This window comes from Heterodontus francisci, chromosome 15 (assembly GCF_036365525.1).
Source record: "Heterodontus francisci isolate sHetFra1 chromosome 15, sHetFra1.hap1, whole genome shotgun sequence".
NCBI classification, from domain to species: Eukaryota; Metazoa; Chordata; class Chondrichthyes; order Heterodontiformes; family Heterodontidae; genus Heterodontus; species Heterodontus francisci.
Window position 1 is genome coordinate 86,454,686 of NC_090385.1, and position 23,247 is coordinate 86,477,932.

Here is a 23,247-nt window from a genome sequence, read left to right on the forward strand (position 1 = left end):
GCTAAAGCATTTCCTTCCATCTTCAGCCAGAAGTGCCAAGTGGATGATCCATCTCAGCCTTCTGCCGAGGACCCTAGCATCACAGATGCAGTCTTCAGCCAATCCGATTCACTCCACGTGATATCAAGAAGCGGCTGAGGGCACTGGATACTGCAAAGGCTGTGGGCCCTGACAACATTCCGGCAATAGTACTGAAGACCTGTGCTCCAGAACTATCCGTAACCCTAGCCAAGCTGTTCCAGTACAGCTACAACACTGGCATCTACCTAACAATGTCAAATATTGCCCAGGTATGCATTGATTCTGAGTTTCATCTGTTGCAACAGGGGCTACACTTTAAAGATCTTTCCTTTTCTTTGTATATCAATCAGAATCGATGCAGTTACATGACAAACAGTGAATGGAGAGTTGCACTTTAATTCGGGGAAGTCGATACATACTGGCTCTTCCAAGACTGACCTAATTTTTTCTGTGGTGGTCAGCTTTCATTCTGACATTGGTGTTATTGCCTATTAGCACACACAATGGAAAAGATTGACATTAAACCACAAAAGGGAAGAAACTTCTTAAAAATTTCCTGGTCATAATCATTGCAAAGTTCAGGTTATGACGCAACCACCCTTACATATGAGGCGGCATTCAGATGGAGGCATCACGAACATCAACCCACGTGTATGTCATGCTGGAAAAGATAAGGGAGGGAAGCCTACTTATGGATCTTACTCCTCTCATCCTGCAAGAGACAAGAGCTCATAATACGTGGGAGATGCCAGACTGGGAGGCGGAGTGGCCCACTACAGGCAGTGCTGGAGATTGCCAGGGTGCCGTCAAGGCATTCGGTGGGGGTTGGTGAGATGGGAGGCCATGAGCAACAGGGCCATTGGATAGCTTTTTATTGAGGTGAAGGGCATGGAGGAGACTCCTGCCCAATGCGAGCTAAGGATCTTAGACCACTGTCATCTGAGGGGTTGGTTGTGATGGGGCACTTGTTGAGTAGGACCTGTTCTCATTACCATTTTCTTGTGTCTCCCAAAGAACCAGTTGCAAAGCAGCGCCAAAGTGGACCTGCCCAATCAGCACTGACATCCCAGCAGTAGTGGGAATCCACTGAACCTGCACATCCTACCTCAGCACCTTCCACCAAGTGCAGACACACTCACCACGCAGATTAGCGTAGAAAGGGGAGCACTGGATGAACCTCACAGTACGCAAGAGCAACAGGAGGAGGGTGAGGCAGAGTCACCTGCGGGCAATCTACCTCGGAGAATGGAGAACAGACACAGCGATGCTTCACTAGGCAAAAATGCTGGGCCTTGGGCGTCACAGACAAGGAGGGCCACCCTCGAGAACTAGAGGCAGATAAGTTCCTGTTTGTTGAACTTCCCTGGGACCTTGAGGAGCCATGGACAGGTAATGGAGGAGTCCATGTAGCGCATGTGCTCTGTCATGACCCAGGGATTCGATCACATGAGCTCCTCCATTGACAGATTGGGTAACCGCTTGGAAAGCCATATACAGCACCCCTCTGAGTGAGTGCATGAGCAGTGCACTGATATGCACAGAAAGAGTGAGACTCTCTGTAGCATTGACCGTCCAGTGTTGCTGATGGCACAGAGATCCTCCGTTCCAATCGGTGGCCGCATCCAGTATCCACAAACGCCAGGAAAGGGTAGAGACAGTCGTAGTGGCAGAAGAAGGGGCCATCTCTCAGAGGGCACCGGCATCACCCTTTGGTCCCTTTCCTCATCTGACTCAGGAGCCATCTGTGTGCCAAAATGCTGTGACAGAGGCAGTCCCTGCAATGACACAGGTGCGGCAGCCTGTGGAGGAACCCCCACTGTCATCTCCAAGATGAGGACAGATGTCACGGGCATCTCAGATGGAGGCAGAGGAAAACAGGTTGCCTCCACCTCATCCTCTGCCACAGGGGGAGCATTCCGTAGAAGTGTTAAAGAGAGGAAGGCACCACGTCGTTGAATTTACTTAGTGGGTTACCCGGGTGCTATTGTCTACATTTGTCTGTTATTTCATTTGCCTCACAAGAAAAGTCCCTAGAAATGTTTTTCAAAGGGGCACTGAGAGGTCTTGTGAGGAAAACAAGCCTTTCCGGGAAACCACTTGACTTCCAGCAACAACAAAAAGCCTTTGTGGGAAACCACCTGACCTTCAGCTCAATAAACAACAGAGAACTTTGGACACCTGGAGAAGTTATTTACAAAGAAGTGACAGGTCAAGATTGATGGAGGTCAAAAGGTTGACTTCCTGTTGTCAGTTTCACTTTTGAATTGTTTTGAGTTGGGGTTGAACTGTATAAAAAGGGAGAGAACCACCAAGGAGAGAAGACCACAACCCAGCTCAGCTTTCCAGTACATCTCTAAAAGACCCTGAGAAGTCCACTGTGTCAACTCATCTCGTCTTCTGTCTTTGAAGAAAAGCCTGCTAAATTAGTTCTCAAAGCAGCCTGAAAAGAACTGTTCTAAAAGATCCCAGTAACCCATCAACATGTACTCGGAGGCGAGACTGTATACCAGTTTTGGAACACAATACATCTCAACTGCTGTTTCTTCAAGAATGAGCAAGTATTCAGGCCAAGTTTTTTTTGTCTGTAATAGAGCTCTAAAAACAAAAATCCCTTTATTGTTCCAATTAACCAGTATATGTGTGTATGTGAGTGTGAGGGGCTCAGGTGCAAAAAGGGAACTTTAACATTTCAAAATGTGTGTTTATGCTTTACTTCATTTCTGGTTAAAACTCATTTTATAATAAACTGATAATTTTATGGTTTATTAAAGAAACCTGGTTGGTGTGTTTTATTCTGGGTTAAAATAGAGTCTCTGATTGACTGTATCGGTAAGAGGAAAAATAAATAAATATATGTTGTCACCCGTGGAGAAGTGGAACAAGAATAAACAGTGCACTCCTCTGCCTCGGTCATAACAATACTCGCAAACCGTATCTCCAAAATAATAATCCACTCAAAATAATATATATAATCTCAGGTCACTGCAGAGAAGTTTCTTCTGAAAGGAATGTGTTCCCAGATCCTTTATCATTGCATTGCTGATCAGTATAGCATTGCCTATGCCAAATCTATCACCTTTTGATGCACATTCAGGGCCATCATCTGTATCCCCATGTCCGCAAAAGTGGCTGTGACATTTTGAAGGCACGATGGCAGCTTTCACAATCACAGATGACACAAGGAAAAAGGCCTTACTTCTACACTATGGGGGTAAAGAATTAGAAGATATCTTTGAGACACTTACACCTGAGCAGAATGATTATAACTCAGCAAAAAATGCACTGACAACCTACTTCACACCCAAGAAAAACACTATATACGAAACCATTGTATTCCGATACACAAAGCAAGAAGCAAACGAGACAATTGACCAATATTACAGCCGTTTGAGATAACTAGCAACCAAATATGACTTTGGTGATGCTGAGCATGTCGAATGGGAAATCAAATCACAAATAATCGAAGGTTGTCTCTCCAGTCAAGTACGCCGAAATGCACTTGAGAAAGACAGAAAGCTATCAGAGTTGTTGGAGTTAACAAGATCATTATCACTCTCAGAGTCCACAGCTACTGAAGTTGAGGTTAACAGTTTAGTTTAGTTTAGAGATACAGCACTGAAACAGGCCCTTCGGCCCACCGAGTCTGTGCCGACCATCAACCACCCATTTATACTAATCCTACACTAATCCCATATTCCTACCACATCCCCACCTGTCCCTATATTTCCCTACCACCTACCTACACTAAGGGCAATTGCTAATGGCCAATTTACCTACCAACCTGCAAGTCTTTGGCATGTGGGAGGAAACCGGAACACCCGGAGGAAACCCACGCAAACACAGGGAGAACTTGCAAACTCCACACAGGCAGTACCCAGAATTGAACCCGGGTCACTGGAGCAGTGAGGCTGCGGTGCTAACCACTGCGCCACTGTGCCGTCACAGTAACTACCACACTCCAATCTCAACTCCTGTGAACACTATTCATCACTCATATGCCAGGAAACCACCTGCAAAGCAGCAACAGCCATCTCACAAACAGAGTTCTGACTTATCCAAAGAATGTTTCCACTGTGGCAGTGCTTACCCACACCGACAGTGTCCTGCTACTGCTAAACAGTGTAAAGCCTGTGGAAAACCCAACCCCTTTGCTCGTGTTTGTCGCACATCAGAAAAATCAACTACTAAGACCAATATCAGCAGAAGGGTGTCACGTAAGCATACCACAGCAAAAAGGGTGAGGGAATGTCGCCAAAGTAGAGGCGGATGACCCTGAACATGTTTTTGGCCTCTCTCTCAGACACAGCAAACAGCCACATGTGACAGTGACCATTGATGCTTGCACATAGATGCTCTCATAGACACAGGAACATCTGTCAATGTCATGGCAGACAAACATTCAATAAACTTCGGGATTGCCCCATCCAATAGTGACAAATTGCTGAAAGTTCCAGGAACTTTTGAAATGCCAGTCTCATTCAAAGGCACTAGAATGAATGCTGTATTCTATGTCATATCGGGAGAATGTGACACGCTTATCAGTTTCCACACAGCAACAGATCTGCACATGATTGCAGTCACATACGCAACCCCTTCACACAACAAAAACATTCTCGAACTGTGTGCTGATTGCTTCACTGATATTGGCAAACTGAAAGGTGATAGATGCAAGCTGCATGTAGATACTAATGTGACCCCAGTTATGCATCAATGGCAACAAATACCATTTCATGTCAGGAAACAGACAGAGAATGAACTTCAACACCTACTTGACCTTGACATTATTGAGAAAGTTGGGGATGAGCTGACCCCTTGGGTCTCACCCATGGAAGTCATCAAGAAACAAAGAGCGAAGACCAGATTAGAATCTGTGTTGATAGGCGATCACCAAACCAAACCATACAACAAGAAAGACACTTGACACCGCAATCGATGACATCATCGAGAAAGTGAATGGTGCTAATCACTTCACTAAACTTGACCTCAATGCAGGTCACCATCAAATCGAATCTGCAGAAGAATCCAGATATCTTACTGTATTCTCTACTCACATCACACTTTTCCGATACAAGAGGCTCAACTTTGGAGTTAGCTCAGCAGCTGAGGTATTTCAGCACATGATTCAATCTGCACATCAAGTACTTCAAGGCACGTTGAACATCAGTAATGACATTCTCATCTATGACCACACCGAAAGCGAACTCGAGACACACATACATGCACGTGTACAACATCTTGTAGAATGTAACCTCACCTTGAATCAGGACTAGTGCTTGTTCATTGAAAGCAGAATTGAATTCTTTGGTCATGCGTTCAGTGGTGAAGGAGTATCACCTGATCCATGGAAAGGTGAAGCCATTGCAAACGGTGCAGATCTTACAAACGTGCAGGAAGTCTGGAGTCTGCGAGGACTCATCACGTACTGTAGTCGCTTCATTCCTGACCTCGCTATGCTATCTGCCCCGTACACGATGTGACAAAAGAGACCAGCCATTGGGAATGGACTAAACCAGGTAAAAAGACGTTTGTCAGCAAGTTGCACAAATGCCTATTTTGGCCCTAGGAAAAACACTTGGCTAGTCATGGAAGCCAGCCCGGTAGGCTTAGGTGCAGTTCTCGTACAGAAAGACAAGACAGGTAACCCACCAATCGTTGTGATGGCAAGCAGATTGTTAATGCCTGTGTGGCAACATTATTCGCAAACAGAGAAAGAAGTGCTTTCAGTCACATGGGGTATCTTACACTTTCATCTCTACCTATATGGAAGCGAATTTAAATTAATAACCAATCATAGACCACTAGTGAGCTTGTTCAACAATCCACATAGCTAACTACCCACTCGAATAGAAAGTTGGATATTCAAACTACAAGGATATGAGTTTCATGTTGAGTATCAGCCAGGCAAGCTTAACCCAGGCAAGCTTAACTCATGACATCCGCTGCCCACTGTAGGTCCTACAAGTTGTGAGGAAAAGGCTGCTGAACAACATCTTAACTGCATAAGCATAAATGTGGTGCCAATATAAGATCTGGGGTTTAATTTAATTTAATTTAATTGTAAGACTTAGGTCAATTACAATTACAGTCTATGTTGCGAGAGCAGATCTAAAAGGGACTTCCAGCTGAGACTAGCTATAAAACCACATGGGTACAAGGGTGTTTTACAAGCTTCACGGACTTTATTAAGTTTCCACAATAAGCACAAAATCGTGATACTTAGCAAAGGGCAGTGATCAGCAATTGCGTTAATTGGTTAACTGTGGCACCTTGTCTCTTGATTGAAGTCTATCTTCTGTCTTCTTCTTGACGATGATGCCCGTTTTTGGGGTCTTACAAGTTCTTACTTTATATACCTTTCCCAGCTTGGTTCTGTGCCATATTAGGTAAAACACCGTTTCTGTTCATCTGATTGGTCAGTCATTACCTAACTGCCCTTCCATAATGGTACTTCAAGCCTTGTTTAGGTCATTGTCATTTTCATTCAGGGGGGTTCCAGACTTGTACTTTCTTGCTGTTTATTCATCAACAATGACCTAGATTGATATGCACTTGTCCTGTTTCACAGCTATTTGGCAAGACATGTTTACAATCTTTACTGATTCAAAATTTAACAGTCTCCCTGGGGTTATCTACATTCTAACAACTTTTAAGGAAAGGATCTTTACATGGTCTGAATTAATCCTTTTCATCACTTCTCGGCATGTCATGACTTGTACAGAACTCTAGCTAACATTCGACTGAGATTATCCATCATGCTTTTGAGGTTATGTTACAATTTTAACCGATATACTTAAAGATATGACAACTAAGTTCTGACAGTACTATAATAAAATAAACACAATCCTACACCAAAGTCGTTAAAACTAGCCGACATCAAAGCAGCAACAAAACAAGTGAAGCTTTACAACTGTGTATGAAGGCGAAACTGGAAATACACGATCAAGAAAGCATCTACAAATGAAATCACGCACACACAAGGTCTTCACAATGTTTGAAATGAGCTTATTGTTATAACCACATCTGTTCATGTATTACGCAACAACTGTATTGTCATTCAACACTCATTGAGAGACTCTTTTGTCGATATAGCATCTGAAGGACACCAGGGAATAGTCAAAACTAAACAACTCCTTCAGGAAAAGGTATGGTTCACAGGAATCGACCACATGGTAAAGCACAAAATCAATCAGTGTTTGCCATGTCAGGCATCTACAATGTCAAATCTTCATGATCCTCTTCATAGTCCTACCTCCAGGACTATGGATTGAAGTCAGCGTTGATTTCATATATTTGCCTACAGGTGAACACCTACTTGTTATCACTGACGGTTACAGCAGATTCCCAATCGTGGAATTAGTTATGTCAACTTTAACAAAAGCAGTCATCCCAACACTGCACTAGATCTTTGCTTTGTTTGGAATCTCTCAAATAGTATGAAGTGACAATGGACCACCATTCAATGAGAAAAACGTCTTTCTTCAAAGCACTGAAATACCACTTGCAAGCATTGAATCTGATTCTGACATCGACACCTCAGATGAAGAACATGACTTAAATGAGACTACATCTGATGTCAGACGATATTCTATTCATGAGAGAAAATGCCCACCATACTTAAGTGACTATGTTACAAGATGGGCTATTTACAATTAAGTTTATTGTTTACAATTTTAGAAACAAACCATTGAAATATGCTATGTCTCTCATTTACTAAGAAGGGCAGGGATGTAGTGTTATAGTGTTTTGAAATTGCATTGTGCATTGTGTACTCTAGAGGCTGCTGTAGAACACACATGCTAGCAAAGTGAAACTAAAACAGACAGAATAAAGGAGAAGCCTTTGTGTTCAGTACTATCCTGTGTCTGTCTCTGCCTCATACCTCATACTAAACTCAGCTATACCTCACTCAAATCCCGAGGGCATCAAAGGTGAGCTGCCTGAGAAGACGACTAAATTATTGATGAGGCCTCGGGCTCAATTTTGGGCCTGCCTCAGGACTCCCAGTTGGGGTGTGCATTGTCTGCGCAGCCCCAATTCTGAACCCAAAAATGAGCTTGGACGAAACTCTACCCCTGTAAAGTGCAGTGCATTTGCACAGCACTGAGATTGGATGTAATGGAGCAATGTGCTGCCGCATTGATTCATGACTCTCTACCACCTCTCAAGCCTTACTCTATGAAGTGGGTATATCTTGCATCCCCTCACCTTGTGTAAACAGCATAGATCATTCACATGTATGAAAATAAATAGTGCCAATTTCTTTCTTTTGAGATATATGGGTACCTGCAACTGTATACAGAGATATTTGCCTTGATTTTACCCTCTTAGGATCAGGTCAGGGAGGGGGGTTAAAATACCAGAATTGAGCTACCTGGCCCTATTCCCAGCATCCATAATATTTATGGCAGGGATTTAGGCATTGGATAAGGCTCCCAGTAAAACCATACCTCGCCAAGGCCTGATATGATGTATTTTTAACCTCACTACAACAAGAATGTAGTGCTGTCTTGCCCGACAACCGTAACACAAGGGGAGGAGCCAACTGACTAGAAGAGACCCAGGTCAGTTTTAGAACTTTGCTTGCTTTAAACTCCTTGAGGGCCAAGAGGAGCAGGACTGCTCCCCCCAGGACTCACAAGGAAACCTTCAGCCTCCACAGCCCCGACCACCCCCTCCCCATAGCAGCCTGAAGCTTCACCCCTGCTTTCCTCCACTCCTCCCCCGCACCCAATGACTGCCAGAGACTGTTCCCACAGGTCAGCAGCTGTGGCCTCCTGCCACTAAATTTCTGCTCCCGCTGCCAGTGAAGTAATCAATCTGGCCAGCTGTCGGGCAGGACTAAACAGTGATTTATTTAAATGAGGCCCTGCCATTAAGATCAGCTGGGGCTCCACATCCCCAGCCTTGCCGGGTTCTTCACCTGCTACCAGGCTCCCCAATCCTCCCCAACTCCCATTAATGTCAGAGCCATTGTCTGTGCAAACTAACAGTACACAGAAAGGATCAATCTGTGTGGATACTCATTACTCAAATTGGCATCAAAGATTGCTTACACTGCTTAGTTGAGGTTAAAAATGGTGTGTAAATAAAGAGACCGTTAAAGTGGATCTACTGTATTCATAAACCGCAATCTTCATACGCCTTATAATTCACATTAGTCTTTTTGGATTTCTACATCATATTACTGGTAGATGGCAGTTGATAGAAAAGTCCAGCGTTTATATTAAAGTGTCAGGTGAAACGAAGAACCCAGAGTTAAATCGCTGAATACAGTGCTAGAAGAATGGAACGCAGTAAAGATCTAATAGATTGGTTTGTTTCGTAAAGCTCAGCTGCACTCGAGTAATATTTCAGAGGAAACTCTTTGTGATATACTTTCAATGGCACTGAGCAGATTTTGCCATTTGTCTTCAGTAATCTGCTAATGTATCATGAACAGCACTCAGTTAATTCATTCATCCATACTATTCTTGGATCACAGAGCAGCAGATCTTAGCATGTCCCTGGGTTTTAGTGATAGTCTCGATGCACAGCATGGCCAGTCTCACTTACTGCTCTGTGTGGTCCCCACAGGAGCAGCAGCCAATATCAGCTTTCTGTTTATTGTTGTAGCGCTTTAAATGGCCTTTGAGGAACATGCAAGTGATCCCCAGACCCCAGTCTTTAAGCTTGTTGTCAAGATAAATTAATTTCTGCAGAAGTGCACTATCCCTATGATACTATCTTGGAAATGTAGGATTAATGGAGTCACTATACAATTGCTTTACAGCGTTCCACTGGTGGAGTGGAGTGGAGGAGGGGAATGAGATGAGAGCAGAAGATAAACATAAATGAGAATTACCAACATATCAAAATAAATTCACGCATTAGTGAAAAGGGGTTGGAGTTTTAAAAAAAATTCGCTTCACGCAGCTCAGCATCTTATCAGCTTTTCCTGAGACATCGTACCCCCTTGATAAGCAAAGGACAATTTGAGCAATCAAAATTCAGCGTGTGTAATTACAGCTACTTGCACAGCTGAATTCTGTGACATGCTGTGTTGTAACTAGGTCTTAGTCTCAGGAACATGCAGAGTTATCTGATTTAAAGAGAAAAGATACCTTCTTGTCAACTAATACTGCCTGCATTCCCAGATGAAGAAAATTCAAACACACAGCACACTGTTTAATATACTCCAAACATTTAAAAAACACTGTCTATTTTAATGCAGCAAGGCATTAACCTTTTGTATAATGTTCCTCAATCTGTTATATTAACATAGGTATTAACATTTTGTATAATGTAGCAAAGGTAAGAATTTTGTACAAAGATGTTCACTGTTTGTACAGTTGTATCCCACCAGATTCATTTCAGCTCCAATGCTTTAAAATTATTCTGATGAATGATTGTGACAGTGAAATAAAGCGAATGGCCCAGATTTTGCTGCAATAATAACAGTGAGGCCAACAACTGTTATTACAGGGTTAGCCTGACAACAACACCTGGCATCTGCCCAGGATATTAAGGAGCCCTTGACGTTGGGATCCGTGGCGGGACAGGGCCTGAAGATGGCCCCCAGATGAGGCCCGCCACAGACCTTGACGCCAGCAGGTCCTGGTCAGATCCTCCTGGCAGTGGCGGGGCACCGCGGTGGCCCCCCGCCACTCGGCGACAGGCCCACAATCTCCATATGCAAATGAATAAAATTAATAGATTGGCATGTACTTACCCTTAATCTTGATGTCCTGCCGCGATCTTTGGCCCGACGGCTGGCACTCCCGCACCTTTCAATCCCCGTCCTGGGGAAACGAGGCGCCAAACTGGTGGGTAGGGGGGAAGATGGAGGTTTATTAGTGTGGCAGGTGGAGGGGGAACGGGGTCAAATAAGCGTCATGGGTGTAGGGGATGGTGGGAAGGGTTGTACTTTAAACTTCATGCAGTTTGTGGGGGGGAAGCTCAGATGTCACAGGTAAGTGTTTTAGAGGGGAAGGAGCAAATACTTAATTTAATTGTTATTGGGGGGCAGGAGAGGGGCAAAAGAAATGTATTTATTTAATTTTATTAAATCTGTCTTTAAATATTTAATTAAGCCAGTAGGGCTGACAGACTTTTTAAAATGGTGTCAGCGCCTGCACACAGGCAGCAGATGTCATTGCCGGGGATGGACAGCCCGCCTCCACCACATGATTGGAGTGTGTTGGGGGAGGGCGGCCCACCCTGGCTATTTAAGTGAGCCGTTGTGCTTGAGATTGCTGCGGATCTTTGGTGTGCGGCTTGGGTGGGCAGGCCGCCATTTTTTAAGCTTGCCACCGATCATAAAATCCAGCCCGAGCTGAAATCCAGTAGTTGCAGAGATATCCTGCTCCTCCACATGGTGCACTGTTGACGTCCTCGCCGATAGACTCAGCATTGAAATCCCTGTAATGCCGTGATGCATCCTAGATTGCTGAGGGAAATAAGGGTAGAAGTTGCAGAAGTGATGGCTACAAACATCCAATCCTCCTTCGATAACGGGGTGGTGTCAAAGGACTGGAGGATTGCAAATATTACACTTTTGTTAAGAGGGGAGAAGAATAAAACTAGCAATTTCAGGCCAGTCAGTTTAACATTGGTAGTGGGGAAGCTTTTAGAAGCAATAATCCACAAGAAAATTAACTTGGACAAGCATGGACCAATAAAGGAGATAAATAGATTTGTAAAGGGCATATCGTGTTTGATTTAATTGAGTTTTTTGATGAGGTAGCAGAGAGGATGAATGAGCACGGTGCAGTTGATGTTGTGTATATGGACATTCAAAAGGCATTTGCTAAAGTACCACATAATTGGCTTTTTAGCAAAACAGAAGCCAATGGGATGAAAGGGGTAACAGCAGCACAGATACAAATTGGTTAAGGGATAGAAAAGAGAGTTGTAGTGATTGGTTATTTTTTGTACTGAAAGGAGGTATAGAGTCGAGTTTCCTAATGTTCAGTCCCAGGACCACTGCTGTTTTTGATATATATTAATGACTTGGGGATGCAGGGCACAATTTTGAAATTTGCAAATTACACAAAACTTGGAAAACTAGTAAATGGCAAGGAAGATAGTAATAGATTTCAAGAAGACATAGACAGGCTAGTGGAATGGGCAGACAAAATTCAATGCAGAAAAGTGTGAGGTGATACATTTTGGTAGGAACAATGAGGACAGACAATCCAGGATAAATGGTTCAATTTTAACGGAGGTGTAAGAACAGAGAGACCAAATCTTTGAAGGTGGCAGGACTGATTAATGAAGCAGTTCATAAAGTATATGGAATCTTGGGCTTTATAACTAGAGGAATAGAATACAACAGCCAGGAAGTAATGCTAAATCTATATAAAGCATTAGTTTGACCACAAGCTGGATTATTGTGTTCAATTCTGGGCACCACACTTTAGGAAGGATGTGACAGTTTTGGAGAGGGTACGGAAAATATTTACTAGAATGGCTGTATTGATGAGGGATTAAACTTATGTGGATAAACTCAAGAGGCTAGGGATGTTCTCCTTAGAGCCAAGAAGGCCAAGAGGAGCTTTGATAGAGGTGTTAAAATTCAGAAAGGGTTAAGATAGAGCAAATGAAGAGCAACTGTTTCCAATGGCTGGCTGGTTGATAACCCGAGGCCACAGATTTAAGGCGATTGGCAAAAGAACCAGAGGCTACATGACTAAAAACTTTTTTAAGCAACAATTGGTTAGGATTTGGATTGCACGACCTGATAGTGTAGTGTATACAGATTCAATAATAATCTTCAAAAGGGAATTGGATAAATACTTGAATGAGAAAAAATTGTAGGAATATGGGGAAAGAGCATGAGAGTGGGTCTAACTGGATCGCTTTTCACAAGAGCTGGTACAGACTTGATGGACCAAATGGCATCAATCTATGCTATACTATTCTATGATTCTCTGATAAAATAGGGTCATTACCAAGAGGGCGGCACAGTGGCGCAGTGGCTAGCACCGCAGCCTCACAGCTCCAGTGACCCGGGTTCAATTCTGGGTACTGCCTGTGTGGAGTTTGCAAGTTCTCCCTGTGTCTGTGTGGGTTTCCTCCAGGTGCTCCGGTTTCCTCCCACATGCCAAAGACTTGCAGGTTGATAGGTAAATTGGCCATTATAAATTGCCCCTAGTATAGGTAGGTGGTAGGGGAATATAGGGACAGGTGGGGATGTGGTAGGAATATGGAATTAGTGTAGGATTAGTATAAATGGGTGGTTGATGGTCGGCACAGACTTGGTGGGCCAAAGGGCCTGTTTCAGTGCTGTATCTCTAAAACTAAAACTAAAAACTACCCAATAGTCTCACACTAACAGCAGCTGGAAATGTTAGGTCTAGTGATTCAGGAGTAAATGACTTTTTAATGGCATAATAAGTGATAATTATTGTTGAACGTCTCAGATTGTGAAAAAGTAAATTTATAAGTGTGGAGTCTCATTCCCTCAGAAAAAAATTGTTTTGCTAATTATTAGAAAAAAAATAGTTTTCTGTTTTTCTCTTTCATCTCTCTCCATTAATCCCCTCTATATGTTCTAACCTCTATTTTGCTTCTTGTACAATGATTTAAATTTAATTTATATTTCCTGCTTTTGACTTCCAAGTTTGCAATTTGCATGAATCAGTGAAAATTATCAATCTGATTGGCTGAAGAGTCCCAGCTGCTTGACCTAGTCACAGACAAGACAGATGGTTCTGTAGTGGGCATCACACTGGATCAGACACCCATTTAGTAGAAATCTCTGCTCACAAGCCTGCAAAAAGTGTCTGGGCAACTGTATGTGAGGTGAAAGGTGAAAGTCGTTCCTTTGCCACTGAGAGCAAAATCTGGGCCATTGTTTTATTTATCTTTCCAATTTAGAGAAAGGATTCATAGAGCGCCTTTCACGACCTCAGGATATTGCAAAGCAATTAACAGCCAATCAACTGGTATTGAAATGTAGTCGCTAATGTAATGTAGGGAAATGCAGCAGCCAATTTGTGCACAGCAAAGTCCCTCAACAGCAGTGAAAAGATAATCTTTTTGAGGTGTTGGTTGAAGGATAAATATTGGCCAAGACACTGGGGAGAACTCCCTTGCTCTTCAAATAGTGCCATTGGTTATTTTAAGTTCACCTGAGGGGATAAATGGGGCCTTGGTTTAAAGTCTCATCTGACGACCTCAATACTGCACTGGAGTGTAAACCTAAATTATTTTTATTTGTTCATGGGATGTGGGCATTGCTGGCAAGGCCAGAATTTATTTCTCATACCAAATAGCCCTTGAGAAGGTGCATGTAAGCCACCTTCTTCAACCACTGCAGTCAGGTGGTGAAAATACTCCCACAGTCCAGTTGGGAAGGGGGTTCCAGGATTTTGACTCAATGACGATGAAGGAACAGCAATATATTTCCAAGCCAGAATGGTGTACTACTTGCAGGGGAACATGCAACCGGTGGTGTTCCCATGCACCTGGTGTCTTTGTCCTTCAGGGTGGTAGAGGTTGCAGGTTTGGAAGGTGCTATCAAAGAAGAAGCCTTGGTGATTGGAGGATGAGACTGGGGAGTTAATAGTGGGGAACACAGAAATGGCAGATATACTAAATCAGTAATTTGCCTCAGTTTTCAAGGTGGAGGACACTAGTACCATCCCAATAGTAACAGGTAATGCAGAGGTTATAGAAAGGGAGGAACTTAGAACAATCATCATCACCAGGGAAAAAGTACTGAGCAAACTATTGGGATTGAAGGCGGACAAGTCCCCAGGGCCTGATGGCCTGCACCCTAGGGTCTTAAAGGAAGTGGCAGCGGAGATAGTGGATCCATTGATTATAATATCCCAAAATTCCCTGGATGTGGGGAAGGTTCCAGTGGATTGGAAAAATGTTATTTTAATGTCCTTATTCTAAAAGGGAGGGAGGCAGAAAGTAGGAAACTATAGACCAGTTAGTTTAACATCTGTCACTGGGAAATTGTTAAAATCCATTATTAAGGAAGTAATAACAGGACATTTAGAAAGTCAAAACGCAATCCATCAGAGTCAGCATGGTTTTATGAAGGGTAAATCGTGTTTGACTAATTTGCTAGAGTTATTCAAAGATGTAACAAGTAAAGTGGATCATGGGGATCCTATAGATGTAGTATATCTGGACTTCCAGAAGGATTTGATAAGGTGCTGCACAAAAGATTAATTCACAAGGTAAGATCACATGGGATTATGGGCAATTTATTAGCTTGGATAGAGGATTGGCTAACCAACGGAAAACAGAGAGTTGGGATAAATGGGTCATTTTCTGGTTGGCAAGATGTAACTAGTGGGGTGCCACAGGGTTCGGTCCTCGGGCTCCAACTATTTACAATCTATATTAATGACTTGGATGTACGGATAGAAGGTACTATCGCCAAATTTGCAGATAACACTAAAATAGGTGGGATAGTAAGTTGCAATAAAGAAATAAGAAATTTACAAATGGATCTGGATAGGTTAGGTGAATGGGCCAAAATTTAGCAGATGGAGTTTAAGGTGGATAAGTGTGAGGTTATCCATTTTGGTCAGAAGAATAGAAAGGCAAATTATTATCTAAATGGAGAGAAACTTCAGAGTGCTTCGGTGCAGCGGAATCTGGGTGTCCTTGTGCATGAATCGCAGGAAACTAGTATGCAGGTGCAGCAGGTAATAAGGAAGACAAATGGAATTTTGACATTTATTGTTAAAGGAATAGAGTATAAAAGTAAAGAGGTGTTGCTGCAACTGTACAAGGCATTAGTGAGACTGCACCTGCAGTATTGCGTACAGTTTTGGTCCCCTTACTTGAGGAGGGATGTAGTTGCATTGGAAGCAGTTCAGAGGAGGTTCACTAGATTGATTCCAGAGATGAGGGGTTTGTCGTATAAAGAGAGATTGAGCAGTTTAGGCCTTTACTCTCTAGAGTTTAGAAGAATGACAGGAGATCTAATTGAGGTATATAAGATGATTAAGGGAATTGACAAAGTAGATGTAAAAAGGATGTTTCCTCTTGTGGGGCAATCTAGAACGAGAGGTCATAGTTTTAGGATAAGGGGTAGCAGATTTAAAACAGAAATGAGGAGAAATTGCTTCTCTCAAAGGGACGTGAGTTTGTGGAATTCACTGCCCCAGAGTGCAGTGGATGCAGCGACATTGAATAAATTTAAGGAGGAGATAGACAGATTTTTAATTAGTAATGGGTTGAAGGGTTATGAAGAATGGGCATGAAAGTGGAGTTGAGGCTGAGATGAGATCAGCCATGATCGTATTGAATGGCGGAGCAGGCTCGAGGGGCTGAATTGCCTACTCCTGCTCCTAGTTCTTATGTTCTTATGTTTGTTCTTATGTGAGTTGCTGCAGTGCATCTTGTAGATGGTACACACTGCTGCCACTGTACATCGGTGGTGGAAGGAGTGAATGTTTAAGATGGTGGATGGGATGCAAATCAAGCGGGGGGTTTTGTCCTGGATGGTGTAGAGCTTCTTCATTGCTGTTGAAACTGCATTCATCCAGGCAAGTGGCAAGTATTCCATCATACTCCTGACATTTGGCTTGAAAGACTGTGGGGAGTCAGGAGGTAAGTTCCATGCTGCAAAATACTTGAGCCACTGACCTGCTCTTGTAATCAGTATTTATGCTGCTGATCCAGTTATGCTTCTGGTCAATGGTGACCTCCAGAATGTTGATGGTGGGGATTCAGTTATGGTAATGCCGTTGAATATTTGTGAATACCAGAGAGATAGTTCTTGTTGGAGATGGTCATTGCCTGGGAATTGTGAAGCCATTTGCTTGAAAATACTTGCCACTTATCATCCTAAGTCTAATTGTTGTCTGCATGTGATCATGGACTGCTTCAGTATCTGAGGAGTTGCAAATGGAACTGAACACTGTGCAATTATCAGTAAACATCCCCACTTCTGGCCTTATTTACGAACATACAAATTAGAAGCTGGAGTAGGCCACTCAGCCCCTTGAACCTGCTCTGCCATTTAACTAGATCATGGCTGATCTGATTGTAACCTCAACTCCACATTTCTGCCTACCCCAATAACCTTTCACCCCCTTACTTATCAAGAATCTATCTACCTCTGCCTTAAAAATATTCAAAGACTCTGCTTCCACTGCTTTTTGAGGAAGAGAGTTCCAAAGACTCACGACACTCTGAAAGAAAAAATTTCTCCTCATCTCTGTCTTATATGGGTGACCCCTTATTTTCAAACAGTGACCCCCTAGTTCTAGATTCTCCAACAAGAGGAAACATCCTTTCCATATCCACCCTGTCAAGATCCCTAAGGATCTTATATGTTTCAATCAAGTCACCTCTTACTCTTCTAAACTCCAGTGGATACAAACCGAGACTGTCCAATCTTTCCTGATAAGATAACCATTCCAATTATTTTTAGTAAATTAAAAGCAAAATACTGCAGATGCTGGTAATCTGAAATAAAAACAAGAAATGCTGGAAATACTCAGCATGTCTGGCAGCATCTGTGGAGAGAGAAGCAGAGTTAACATTTCACGTCAGTGACCCTTCATCAGAACTGGCAATTATTAGAAATGTAAAAGGTTTTAAGCAAGTAAAGTGGGGGAGGGTTAAGAGGTAACAAAAGAGAAGGTGTTGATAGGACAAGGTCACAAAGAATAACTGACCAGAAGGTCATGGAGCAAAGGCAAACCGTATGTTAATTGTGTGCTGAAAGACAAAGTGTTAGTACAGAGAGGGTGTTAATTAACAGAAAACTGAACACTCTGGCCCCAAGCACAAACATGAAACAAACAATGGGCAGGCACAGTAGAAACAAACTAAACAAACTAAAATAAATAAACACATAAAAAAGAAAAAAAAGAAAAAATAACTAAAAATAAAAATAAAAGGGGGGCCCATCATGCCCTGAAATGATTGAAACCAATGTTCAGTCTGGCAGGCTGTAGTGTGCCTAATCATTAAATGAGATGCTGTTCCTCGAGCTTGCGTTGATGTTCGCTGGAACACTGCAGTAATCCCAGGACAGAGATGTGAGCATGAGAGCAGGGGGGTGTGTTGAAATGGCAAGCAACCAGAAGCTCGGTGTCAGACTTTCGGACTGAGCGGAGGTGTTCTGCAAAGCGGTCACCCAATCTGCGTTTGGTCTTCCCAGTGTAGAGAAGACCAAATTGTGAGCAGCGAATACAGTATACTACATTGAAAGAAGTACAAGTAAATCACTGCTTCACCTGAAAGGAGTGTTTGGGGCCTTGGATAGTGAGGAGAGAGGAGGTAAATGGGCAGGTATTACACCTCCTGCGATCGCAGGGATAGGTGCCGTGGGAAGGGGACGAGGTGGTGGGAGTGGACCAGTGTGTCACGGAGGGAATGATCCCTTTGGAATACTGACAGGGGAGGGGAGGGGAAGATATGCTTAATAGTGGCATTATGCTGGAGGTGGCGGAAATTGTGGAGGATGATCCTTTGCATGTGGAGGCTGGTGGGGTGGAAAGTGAGGACAAGGGGAACCCTGTCGCAGTTCTGGGAGGGAGGGGAAGGGGTGAGGTTAGAGGTGTGGGAAATGGGCCGGACACGTTTGAGGGCACTGTCAACCACAGTGGAGGGGGGGGGGGGGATCCTCATTTGAGGAAAAAGGAAGACGTATTATAAGCGCTGTCATGGAAGGTAGCATCATCAGAGCAGATGCGTCGGAGATGTAGAAACTGGTCTAGTAAACCTTCTCTGAACTGCTTCAAAAGCATTTACATCCTTCCTTAAATAGGACACCAATACTGTACACAGTACTCCAGATGTGGTCTCACCAATGCCCTGTATAACTGAAGCATAACCTCCCTACTTTTGTATTCAATTTCCCTCGCAATAAACAATAACATTCTATTAGCTTTCCTGATTACTTGCTGTACCTGCAGACTAACCTTTTGTGATTCATACACTAGGACACCCAGATCCCTCTGCATCTCAGAGCTCTGCAATCTCTCACCAATTAGGTAATCTGCTTTTTTTCATTCTTCCTGACGAAATGGACAATTTCACATTTTCCCACATTGTACGCCAGATCTTTGCCCACTTATTTAACCTATCTATATCCCTTTGAAGCCTCCTTATGTCCTCTTCACAACTTACTTTCCTAACTATCTTTGTGTTATCAGCAAATTTCACAACCATACCTTTGGTCCTTTCATCCAAGTCATTTATATAAATAGTAAAAAGTTGAGGCCCCAGCACTGATTCCTGCAGCACATCACTCATTACATCTTGCCAAAAAGAAAATTACCCATTTATGCCTACTCTCTGTTTCCTGCTATCTCGCCAATCTTCTATCCATGCCAATATGTTACTCCCTAAACCATGAGATTTTATTTTCCACAATAACCTTTTATGTTGCCCCTTATCAAATACCTTTTGGAAATTTAAATTTAAGTACAACGTTCCCCTTTATCCACAGCACATTACTTCTTCAAAGAACTCCAATAAATTGGTTAAACATGATTTCCCTTTTACAAAACCATGTTGACTTTGCCTGATCACCTTGAATTTTTCTAAGTGCCCTGCTATAACACCTTTGATAATAGCTTCTAATATTTTTCCTATGACTGATGTTAAGCTAACTGGCCTGTAGTTTTCTGATATCTATCACACTTCCTTTTTGAATAAAGGAGTTACATTTGCTATTTTCCAATCTAATGGAACCTTCCCCAAATCTAGGGAATTTTGGAAATTTAAAACCAATGCGTCAACGATCTCACTAGCCACTTCTTTTATGACCCTAGGATGATGTCCATCATGACCCAGGGACCCAACTCCAACAATTTGTTCAGTACCACTTCCCTGGTGATTGTAATTTTCATGAGTTCTTCCCTCCCTTCCATTTCCTGATTTACAGCTATTTCTAGGATGTTACTTGTATCTTCTATTGTGAAGACCGATGCAAAATACTTATTCAATTCATCTGTCATCTCCTTACTTTCCATTATTAATTCTCCCGACTCACTTTCTATCGGATCAATGCTCACTTTGTTAACTTTTCTTTTTTAAATATCTAGCAAAAGTCTTCCTATCTGTTTTTATATTTCTAACTAGCTTTGTCTCGTACTTTAATTTTTCCCTCCTTATGAATCTTAGGGTCATTCTTTGCTGTTTTTTATATTCTGTCCAATCTTCTGACCTGCCACCCATCTTTGTGCAATTATATGCTTTTTTAAAAAGTTTGATACTATCTTTAACTTTTTTAGTTAACCAAGGATGGTAGGTTCTCCCCTTGGAATTTTTCTTTCTCGTTGGAATGTATCTATTCTCTGTATTCTGAAATATCCCCTTAAATGTCTGTTACTGCATCTCTATTGACCTATACCTTAACCTAATTTGCCAGTTCACTTTAGCTAGCTCTGCTTTCATGCCCTCATAATTGTCTTTATTTAAGTTTAAAATACGAGTCTTAGACCCACTCTTCTCCCCCTCAAACTGAACGTAAAACTCAATCTTGTTTGTCATGAAGACACCCACCTGCCAAGAATGAGGCATATTAATTTTGTCAATTGAACATTAATTTTAAGCTATTGCTGCAGTGAAGAAATGACTTGTTTAACGAGATCACCAGACATTTGGCTGGAGGACATTTGCATACTAAGAGACAGTGCTTGGAGAGATGAAAGAATTGCTCACTGATTTAATTAACAGAGATTGGTCTGGGCAATGGTGATCCACATCCTGTCAGTGTAAGAGACAGCACTACAACACTAGTCACATGACTAACCTGCTGGCCAACTTGGAGTTTTGAATTGTGCTTACAGGACAGTTTGATCAGACTGCAGATTGTAACTGAACCTGGAACAAGAGAGACTCTCTCCTGGCTGGCTCTCTCCCGCTTTCTCACCATCCTCCAGACCCACTGAAGTTGCTTAAACCTCAAGAGAGAAAAGACTCCTACATCGAAACAAATTAAAGCGTGCACTGGACCCCAGCGAGCAGCAAGACATACCAGCAACCAAAGACTCCACATTGAACTCAAAGGACTGTAATTACAACCCAGCTATTGCCACAAACATTTCCCCTTTATTCTTTCTACTTTTTCTGTCTCTATCTGCTTGTGTGTTTATCGTGTATGCATGCTAGCGTGGCCATGTCGCGTATTCGTAGTCCTTAACCGAATTAGAGTGTAAGATTAATAAACTTCCACCTTTCTTGTTTAAATCTAAGAAAACCTGTCTGATTTGATTTCTTTGCCTTGCAGTTGGAAAGTAATGAACAAGGATTTACTGAGGGGGAGCTAAAAAACATGCTGTTTTAAAATTAAACCCTGTTACGGTTAAATCAGGCAAAGACTGAGAGGGAACCTTTAGACCCCTTTCTCACCTGGTCATAACATGTTATGAATACTGCTGCCTAAGGGCGCCTTCAGTAAGAGGTCATTAATTAATCCTATCTCATTGCACAATACTAGGTCTAGTATAGCCTGCTCTCTGGTTGGCTACAGTACATGCTGTTCTAAGAAACTATCCCGAAAACATTCTGTGAACTATTCATCTAGGCAACCTTTGCCCATCCGATTTTTCCAGTTTATATGTCGATTAAAATCCCCCATGACAATCACCATACCTTTCTGACAAGCTCCCATTATTACTTCCTTTATACCCCATCCTGCCAAGTGGTTATTGTTAGGGACATGTACACCACTCCCACAAGTGACTTCTTGCCTTTATCATTTCTCACCTCTACCCAAACCGTTTCTACATCCTGGTTTCCTAAACTTAGGTCATCCCTTTCTATTGTTCTAATACCATCATTAATTAACAGAGCCACCCCTCCACCTTTTCCGAGCTTCCTGTCCTTCCTAAATGTCATGTAAACTTCAATATTCCAGTCCCAATCCCGCAGCCAGGTCTTTGTATTGGCTTTCAGATCGTACTTATTTATTTCTATTTGCACCATCAGTTCATCTGTTTTGTTTCGAATGCTACATGTATTATTTTTGTAACCTCTAGCCTCTTTTTTTTAGAACATTACAGCGCAGTACAGGCCCTTCGGCCCTCGATGTTGCGCCGACCTGTGAAACCATCTGACCTACACTATTCCATTTTCATCCATATGTCTATCCAATAACCACTTAAATGCCCTTAAAGTTGGCGAGTCTACTACTGTTGCAGGCAGGGCGTTCCACGCCCCTACTACTCTCTGCGTAAAGAAACTACCTCTGACATCTGTCCTATATCTTTCACCCCTCAACTTAAAGCTATGTCCCCTCGTGTTTGCCATCATCATCCGAGGAAAAAGACTCTCACTATCCACCCTATCTAACCCTCTGATTATTTTGAATGTCTCTATTAAGTCACCTCTCCTCCTCCTTCTCTCCAACGAAAACAACCCCAAGTCCCTCAGCCTTTCCTCGTAAGACCTTCCCTCCATACCAGGCAACATCCTAGTAAATCTTCTCTGCACCCTTTCCAAAGCTTCCACATCCTTCCGATAATGCGGTGACCAGAACTGCACGCAATACTCAAGGTGCGGCCTCACCAGAGTTTTGTACAGCTGCATCATGACCTCGTGGCTCCGAAACTCAATCCCCCTACTAATAAAAGCTAACACACCATATGTCTTCTTAACAGCCCTATTAACCTGGGTAGCAACTTTCAGGGATTTATGTACCTGGACACCAAGATCTCTCTGCTCATCTACACTACCAAGAATCTTCCCATTAGCCCAGTACTCTGCATTGCTGTTACTCCTTCCAAAGTGAATCACCTCACACTTCTCCGCATTAAACTCCATTTGCCATCTCTCAGCCCAGCTCTGCAGCCTATCTATGTCCCTCTGTACCCTACAACACCCTTCGACACTATCCACAACTCCACCGACCTTCGTGTCATCTGCAAATTTACTAACCCACCCTCTACACCCTCATCCAGGTCATTTATAAAAATGACAAACAGCAGTGGCCCCAAAACAGAACCTTGCGGTACACCACTAGTAACTAAACTCCAGGATGAACATTTGCCATCAACCACCACCCTCTGTCTTCTTTCAGCTCGCCAATTTCTGATCCAAAGCTCTAAATCACCTTCAACCCCATACTTCCGTATTTTCTGCAATAGCCTACCGTGGGGAACCTTATCAAACGCCTTACTGAAATCCATATACACCACATCCACAGCTTTACCCTCATCCACCTGTTTGGTCACCTTCTCGAAAAACTCAATAAGGTTTGTGAGGCACGACCTACCTTTCACAAAACCGTGCTGACTATCGCAAATGAACTTATTCTTT

The 23,247-nt window shown here is 42.7% G+C and overlaps 1 long non-coding RNA gene across 2 annotated transcripts in view; it reads right to left on the reverse strand.

The window, feature by feature from the left end:
- LOC137377938 (uncharacterized) overlaps window positions 1–23,247 on the reverse strand; it is a 259,765-nt gene that overhangs the window by 39,524 nt on the left and 196,994 nt on the right. The gene's annotated exons all lie outside the window — the stretch shown is intronic.